The following is an 8,635-nucleotide window of genomic DNA, read 5'->3' as shown; positions in this document are numbered from 1 at the left end:
TCACAATTGTGTCCCGATGACTGTGTAACTGTGGTTGCTCCTCCACAGTTGCCATCCTGTTGCTGAGTAATATCCGAATGAGTGGCACAACATTTGAAGGAACAAGAGGGTGAAATCGGATGGTAGGGTGGAGGTTGGGTAATTCCCTTCCTTTTCTTGGGCTTTGTTGTAGCATCAGCTACATTAAAAGGAAGGTTTTTTGTGGGTTACTTGGTTAAAACCAAAGTCCCTGCTACAATAAAGAGGGGAGGCAGAGTTTTAACCAGCTAACTTTATCTCCTGGTCTGCATCCAGGACCCGTCGCCACGTGGCAACGTTCCCTGTCTCAACCTTGCAAGGGCAATGGCGCTGCATCCTGGGCTCACGCCACCCAAGACGGATTGGTCTGACAACCCCGCCGTCACAATGGGTGCCGCCACCCGTAGATACAAAACTTTTAGCTGGGATTCCAGAGTGGGAGGTGACAGATTTTCACCTTGATTCACATTTTTAGGTAGAAGCATCTTAAATCGGAGCTTAATTTCCCTGAATGTTGAATCCACGTTGCCTCTGATTGACCTTGATGCTGGGCATAAATGTCTGTCCGCAGCCCGGAGACACATTTCCCATCTCCAAAGAGCCCTGGAAGCACAGAGGCGCGGTCAAATTGGATAAAGTGATATTCTGACTAATACAACCTTTAACAAATCAAAGGATTCCAAAATTCATCTAATCTGGACCCTCATGTCTCAGACGTCACATTCAAACAGTCACTGATTAGATAGAATGTCTTACAGTGCATGCAAAACCAGTAGGTGTGTGTGTGTAGCGAGGGGTGTGTCGGGCGGTGCAGCGCCGCCGCCGCCGCCGCCGCTCCTGACTTTAGCCAGAGCCGATGAGCGCCAGCTGCTTCTGAGTGTTCACATTACTGTAATCAAGCCCCGCTGGCACCGCCGCTCCCTCCGCCTCCTGCCTTCATACCACACACAGGATTATCTTACATTACTAGAAAGGACGCTGCAAAAGATAGCCGTCTTAAATAGGACCTCTAGGTGGGCACATTTCTGCACGTGAGGCCGTCGGTCACGCCGGTGTGGAGTCTAACGTGGGGCGAGGTGCACGATTGTTTGGCAGTTTTTCACATGCATCTAGAAACAATATTTCAGTCCTCTTGAGGGTGGGGGGGGAGTTCCGTGTTTCACACCCGCCGCGCGGCGTCTGCAATGATGTGGCGGCGAGCCTGCAGGTGGTGCAGTAGCATCAGCTTTGGTTGCGTCTGTCAGCCTCTCCCTGACTGAAGAGCTGCTGACTGGAACACATTTGCTCTGTGCTGCTCTGCAGAGGGAAAGCACTTATTCAGCTCTTATGGGAGAACCCCCCCCACACACACACACACACACACACCCCCATCCCCCGGTCTCTGGGGTTAGTGGGGCTGAGGAGATCACCACAGCTGCTGCAGACACTCGCATCCCATCTGTATTAGGCTAGTCTTGTTCCGCCAAATAAACTTTTTCCACGTCAGGAGTTTGGACCCGTGGCTTGCGACGACCTCTGACCCCTATTCTCAATAGTAGTTCCCTACTTCTGTGATCGAGATGCCCTCCACAGGTTGGACAGTGCCGGCCCCACCTGCCCCAGCAGAGCGCATCAACCTCCTCTCGCCTCCTTTAGTCCTCCTTGTCTTTTTCGCCCCCCCCCCTCCTCCATCCTCGCTCGCTACCCCGCATGAATAATGCAGGAGGCTTCCTCGATCGCTGGTACCGACATGCCACGACATGTTTTATTCACGCCCGAGTCAGACAAATCCCCGTGAGCTCCTCGCCAGCCTCAAAGACGTCCGCGTCAGCCCGGTGTCCTTGACCCTCTCGTCCCTGCTTAGGAGGACGACCCCATTTTTTAATAGAAGTGGGGCGGCAGGTAAATATTTGGATTTAATTTCGCCGTCTGTCCTTTTTTCTCCACCTTTCAGCTGCGGTTTCTAACAGAATGTGTCAAAAAAACCCAAACGGGATCATTATTAAAACCCTTTTACCAATAAGACAAATCTTTGAATTGCAATTGCAGGTCTTAATCCTGCTTAATAAAGCCTTTATTAAGGCTGTATAGAGCTTTAATAATAAGAGCTAAAAGTAAAAAAAAAAGTCATTTGAATTTGAGATTCTTTTGATTTTAACCTGAAAAAAAGTTCCCCTTTTTTGGGTAATAAACCTCTGTAAATAGTTCCAAAATATGCTGGCTCGGCTCGTTTGCTTTAATCCATCACTTCACGAGATGCTGGAATGGCCACGTCAGCTCGTGGCGTATTTGCTTCACTCTAAATTGTGCCTCCTCTCTCCTCTCGCTGAATTCACCGATGCCAGAACTCCTAAACTGCGTCTTTGGGTCAATTTAGCAGAATAGATTTAGCATGTGACGACATAAAAGAGGTTGAGAACAGAGGCTACGTATTTAAGATGGTCTTCTGCGACCTCGTTAGCGTGTCCATTATCATGTTCCCCATAATGCAACATGTTGTGAAAAAGGAAAAAATGAACAGACAAATTGAAAGTCTTAGATTAATGCCTGGGGGCGGGGCTTAATCTGTAGGTGGAGGAGGTGGGAGGGGCTAAGAGCAAAGCTGATATGGTATCGTGTATTGACCTAAAACAAATGTTTGCTTGGATTTAAAGGAGAGACGCCGCAAATCCAACCGATCTGTTTGAGCCGCCGGTCGTCTCTGTTGTGGAAACAGCACGCTTCCCCGACTCCAACCGACGCTGTTGCCACATCAGGGTCGCCCCGCCTGTATCGGACTGCCCGATCACCTCAGCTCATTATCATATGTGGCGGTGGCTCGGCTCGTGTGCCACGTGTGTGATTTAGAAGGGTCGGTTCCTTTTTCGACCAGGAACATCCAGCTCCAGTTGACGGGAACGTGTTTTGACCACATACAACTTGAACCAGGTCCAACAGTGACGACTGTTTACTACAATAATATACTACATCACCCCGTTGTGAATCTTAAAACGAAAACACTCCTCACCTCTGACCGACAACAGAATTGATTCAGTAATAGCTAGATGTCAAAATAAAACACATTTCTCCCACCATTCCTCATACACACGCTACAATATTCTTGCTAATTAGGTTAGCATCCCTTCTCAAATGAGCCCCTCATTGACTTAGGGAACTTCAGAAGCTAGCACCACATTAGCCGAAGGTTGTAGAGAAAAGAAGCAATGTGCTAATTAGTCATTACGTTATCAATTTATGGAACTGTTATGAATTAAACACTGCAGGGGGGAACTAGCGTGATTAGCTCAGGTGCTTCACATATGAAAATCTACTTGAAAGAAAATTTTAGAAGTCTTTTTATGGATCGATTAAGCCGTAATAGAGCCCTCAGGGACTCCTGGAGATGTTCAGTAAATAGAAAACACCGCTCAGACAGTGTTGAGGAAGGAGCTGGTGGGCCCGGCTGAGCAGCGCACGACCGCAGAGGTCATATTCTGAAAAGCACTCAACCATAGATGAGTTATCGTGCAGAGGTCGGGACGCCGCACTCGTATCGCTGACACCCATCTCTACCTGCGAGGGTTCTGGGGAGGGATTTTCAGATTTCGTGTTTTTCCTAAAAAAAAACCTTTTTATTTCTCCCGGTGAGCAGTGTTCCCATCATTCACTCATGGCTTCCTTAACCAGCAGAGTGGAGATGAAAGCACTTGAGTACCTCCGAGCTGCTTTGATGCCCGACCATGAAGTATGTCTTAGTGCTTTCGGCATTCCTGACCCAGGAAATCAGTCAGACCGGTCCCTCTTTGTCTCTGAGTGCAGGAGGTCCTCGCCGAGGCTGCCTTTCCTCAACTGAACTGTTGGGCTGTTGAACCGAAACGTCAGGTTCTGAGCGGCCGCGGTCTAATCTCACCGCGCAACCGCTGCGGATATCTGCTGTGCGACGTTGCGCAGACCGTTGTCGAGCGCTACGGGTGAGACAGACGTGATAATGTGGAGCAGTTGCGGGGTGCCAGCGTGAGATACGGACCTCCTGTTGTTGTTGTTGTTGTGTTTAGTCTTCAGAGCGTTCAGCTGAGCGTGGCTAAGCTAGTTTTTAGAAAAGGGATCCTTTCTCGGCAACCTGCCTCAGCTGTTGCAGCAGAGAACATTGGACCCCCTCAGCTGTCTGTTCCCATCCTGAACCCCCCCCAAAAAAACTGACAGGTGTCAGCGACGCTCATCCAGCAGCTTCCTCATATTTGACCGTTTCTGTTGCGAATGTAACACTCAATATGCTTACATGTAGCCGGATATTCCAAGTAAAATGCAGTTAAATTGGCGCGGCAACATCTCCCTATTAACCGGAAGAAACCTTGACCAGGCCCAGGCTCCCTATGGCCCCCCCGAAGAACCGCAGAGGGAGCCAGAAGCTGAGGGTTTGGGTCCTTTTAATGAGAAATGCGCTCTGTTCTCCTTCTGAGGAAAGACGTCAGGCCAATCTCAGGGAGCTCTGCCGAATTTTTGGGGCTGGGGTCGCCTTTACAGTTCCCAGATTTACACTCATTCACGACGCTTGAAAGCCACCAGATGAGGGGTGAGGGGGTGGGGGTGGTGGTGGTGGAGAGGTGCCTCTCGCTTCCATTCAGCAGACCAGGCCTCTAATCTCTGTTGGGACGGCCCACAAAGAGCGAGGAAGGCCTTCGTTCACATCAAGCGTGGGCCCAGCGGTGACAATAGGTAACATTTCATGGTGTTACACAGGCTGTCTGATCTGTGCGTGCAGCCGGGACCTTTTAGAAACACTTCAAATGATTCCGGTTCTAAGCCACATTCCTCCGAAGCAAAGGCTCCTTCAGAAAAGAAGGAACCAGAATTAATCACGCACTTTTCTCACAACCAGGGTTTGTCGTCTGTCCGGTTCATTCTGCCACAACAGAACCGGCGCCCTACTTTACCAGCCATAACAAACTGGCAAATTGGTAAAAGAGCCCTCGGAGCTGGCGCCTTTTCTGGTGTTGTTGCTAGGAGACAAAAATCTGGCTTCGGTGAGGTGCACCTGCTTCATCTCCAGGTTCGCCGTCAGGAAGATCTACGGGAATCTTGAGGGGGTGTTTGATGTTTGTCCTGTTCCTTGTTATTAGCTACCCCGGCTACCTGAAGGTGAAAGATAACAACAATACTATTTCAAACAATACAGCACAAATCGTGCGGCTTATATGGTTTTAGTTCAGGCGCTTCAGATGACCCAGTTTAATACCGCTAAAATCATTCTTCTGCCAAAAACAAAAAAGAATTAGAAAAGTCCAAATCAACGACAGGTTCTGGCTTTTTCTGTCCACAGGGCAGCTACGCTAATGTCGTAGCCTAGCATTAGCCAGGAACTTCATCAGAACGTTTAGAAAGAAGCGATTCTTCTTTTGTGGTTAAAAACAGCACTCCTCTTTCTCTGCCTCGGCCCGGGCGGCTGCTGGCCACCACAGCTCTGTGCATGTGTGGGGCTGGAGGGCCTCCAGCTCTGGCCTGGGACCCGATCAGCTGGGTGCGAAAGGCTCCGCCAGGGAACCGGAGCCAAGAGTCAATAAACAGGCGTGTACGTGTGCCGACCTGCTGCCGGAGCGTTAATCGCGTGGCGGGTCGCTGGCTGGTTTCAGACGTGGCCTCTTTGTAGTCGGTGACCTTCTGCGAGGCGTTGTGGGTGATGCCGGCCGTGGTTGCCAAGCACCAAACCTCCAACCCCAAATTGTCATTTTTTTCATAAATAATGATGCGGATGAGGAACTGACCCAGTGGCCCCATTGCCGGATTTACACCGTATAAATTAAATAAATGGGCTTCCCTGGTGCTTCAAACCTTTCCACTGACGGACTGATCTTCTTCCCAAAATGACTCCCCCCCTGGTCAAAATCAGGATGGGCTATAAAAGGAGCTCCAGTTTTGTTTTAAAAATGTGTAGCGGGGCAAATAGGGTCGGCTCACCAACACTTTTACCTCGTGGAGAACCCACCTCCGGTGGAGGCGGCGGTGATTTACGAGCCCGCTCGGGTCAGTGGGTAGTTCCATTTAGGATGCTCAGTGAAGCAGATGTGAGGAGAGTACGGAGGGTCTGTAGGGAGAGCATGAATCATCATGGCGCTGGTGCCCCGGGTGGTGCCTGCCGGTGCCTAATTTGTCCGCTGTTTGGGAACTGGTGGAGTTTTCCTTGTGTGTTGGCTTTTATTTGCTCCCGTGGGCTTTAAGAGGGTACAGGGACGGGGTGGGTGGGCGGCTGCAGGAAGAGAGGGATAAGAGCCTGGAGCAACAGACCCATTTTTTAAATATCAGCTCCTCTCCGGGGCTTTAGTCTGTAATGGACTGCTGGTGGTGAAGGAAGGGGATGAAAATTGATTCACAACGATGTGATCACACAGATTCCTCTTTTGTTGCAGATAAATCGTTTTGTCGGTGGTTTAAGGAGCTAAAATTTTTTCCCAGCTATTTCTTTTTTTAAGGCTCCACTTTGCTGTTTGAGAGACACGGAGGAGGACCGTTCCCGTGCTGTCCTCCCTCTGCTTCTGTCTTCTTAACCTTGGCGGACGGCGTTCCCATCAGAGTGTCACAGTGGATCCTCTTTCTGCCCGGCAACAGAGACCTTTCACGGGCCGTTACTGCGGATCATCGTCGGGACCAAAAAAATCCGCTGAGTTTGAACATCAGTTATTCCCAGATATGCAGAAGCCAGGCGGGACTTGTGGAAAACACGGGGAGCTCGAAAGTTTGGAAAGGCACACGTCAGACTGTTTTAAAATTTTAATGAAGCTAAAATTATTCATTATGAATACTGGAGCGCAGCCCCTTGGGAGATTAAATTCTAAACAGCTTCTTGGTGAGTTTTTGCATATCGCGTACCTGTGAGGGGCAATTTAGAGCCTCCGATCAACCTCACACGCATGTTTTCATCCCACCCGGAACCATGCCAAAGCTATCGCTAATATGATGTGGTGCAAAGGTGTCAAGGAGAAAAGAGTCCTATAAGGAGAATGTCTCCAGGAACCTCCTCCTGCTCCTGGGGTGCGTCACGGTCAACGTTCCCCTCTGGGAACCGGACTCACTACCAGAGGGGCGGAGCTTGAACCAGTCCTCGGGCTTCACGTGTCCGCTGTCACCCGCTGAGCGTCTCCTCATTCCTCGGCTTCCACTGAGGTCAGCGCCTGGACCCGGCCCTTCCTCGCCGAGTCAATAAGAGAGCAATGCGGAGTGTTGGGTTTCCCGCAGGTGTGGATCTGACCGGTGACCTTTTCCTGATGTGATCGAAGCGTCCGCGGTGGGAGATCGGCCGATAAAATTAGCAACTCCGGACAACTGCTGCAGATCTCTCAACGATTTGGCAGCGTAGCATAAAGCTGTTCTGCGGTCTATTGCACCAGAATATCACATGCTGCCACATTCTTTACGGTAAATAAATGCTTGAAGACGGCGCCGAGGATGCTTCTGCCAGTCTGTGAGCTAACGTAAATCTACAGGCCCACATGGACCACATGCCACGTCTCTGGGCCGCTCCCATAATAGGAGTTAATAAGCACAACAACCTAATTACGCCTCATAAAGGAGAAGACGAGCACGTCTCAATAACACAGAGGGGGGTCCTCAAAGAAGAATGGCGTCCATTGCCGGCGGGGTGGCGACTTCCTCGGCCGACCCCTCACACGTTCACTCAGCATCAAAAAAAAGCAGACAAACATGTGGCCGACGTGCCACAGAAGGAAGCTTTTAGGGCTTTTTTGTTGCTTTATTGACGCTGGCAGAAGGAACCGGGGTGATTTCACCTTTGGAGGGGTCAAAAAAAGGCCGCAAAGAGAGAACCGACGACGCCGGCGCTACCTGTTGCCGGGGCCACCTGGGCCGGTCCGCCTTCAGCTCCTGGTTAACCCTGTCATGTCTTAAACAAAAGTCCGACTAAAACTCGGAGCTAAAGTCGACCATTAAAGCTGCAATAAAACCTGCAAATGCAGTGAAAATGGCCACACGACGGGAAATGGACAGCACCAGTTCGACTGATGAATGATTTTTTTTGGGGGGGGGGGTGGTGCATCTGTAAGTCATCTGCACGTGTGTGTGACTGTTTTTCTTGGCTTTGTCCTCTTTTTCTTCGGCAGCTACTGTGTGTTCATAAAATCTAACTAGCTGATTTATTGGGCTGCACCAACATCGTCCAAACCCGAACAGCATGTGCGCTTACATCCAGGACTTCCTCCGGGCATCGCTTTTCCGGCCTCTTATCCCATACAAAGCCGTGCGCGAGGTCAACGAGGTCAGCAAATTCACCGCAGTGAAGGTGCAACGAGCAGGAGCGACCCGTTTGATCTCGCCATGGCGCTCGTGTCCAATAAATTTGCCGGCAATCGAGTCGGGGGCCGTTTGCGCAGGCATCATTAACTCGCCAAATTCTGGAATTTATGGGAAAACTGGGCTTTGTCCACGTCGCGGCTCTTTGTAGAGGTTAAACGCGCAGGGCTGCTACCCGCCTGATGAACCTTCGGGTTGAAAGTATGATTTTTATTTCTTTTTTTTTAATGAACGCGCAGCAGCGGCCGGCGTTTTTCCCTCCACTTCAAACGCCTGTTTTCTCGTATAAATGAAAGGCTGTTATTGCAAACAGAAGGCCGTGCACGCCGCTTGTCTCGATACATCAGTCACTTCACAG

This window comes from Takifugu rubripes, chromosome 10 (genome assembly GCF_901000725.2).
Source record: "Takifugu rubripes chromosome 10, fTakRub1.2, whole genome shotgun sequence".
In the NCBI taxonomy this organism is placed as follows: Eukaryota; Metazoa; Chordata; class Actinopteri; order Tetraodontiformes; family Tetraodontidae; genus Takifugu; species Takifugu rubripes.
The sequence above is the reverse complement of the archived record's forward strand: the minus strand, read 5'-3'. Positions refer to the sequence as shown.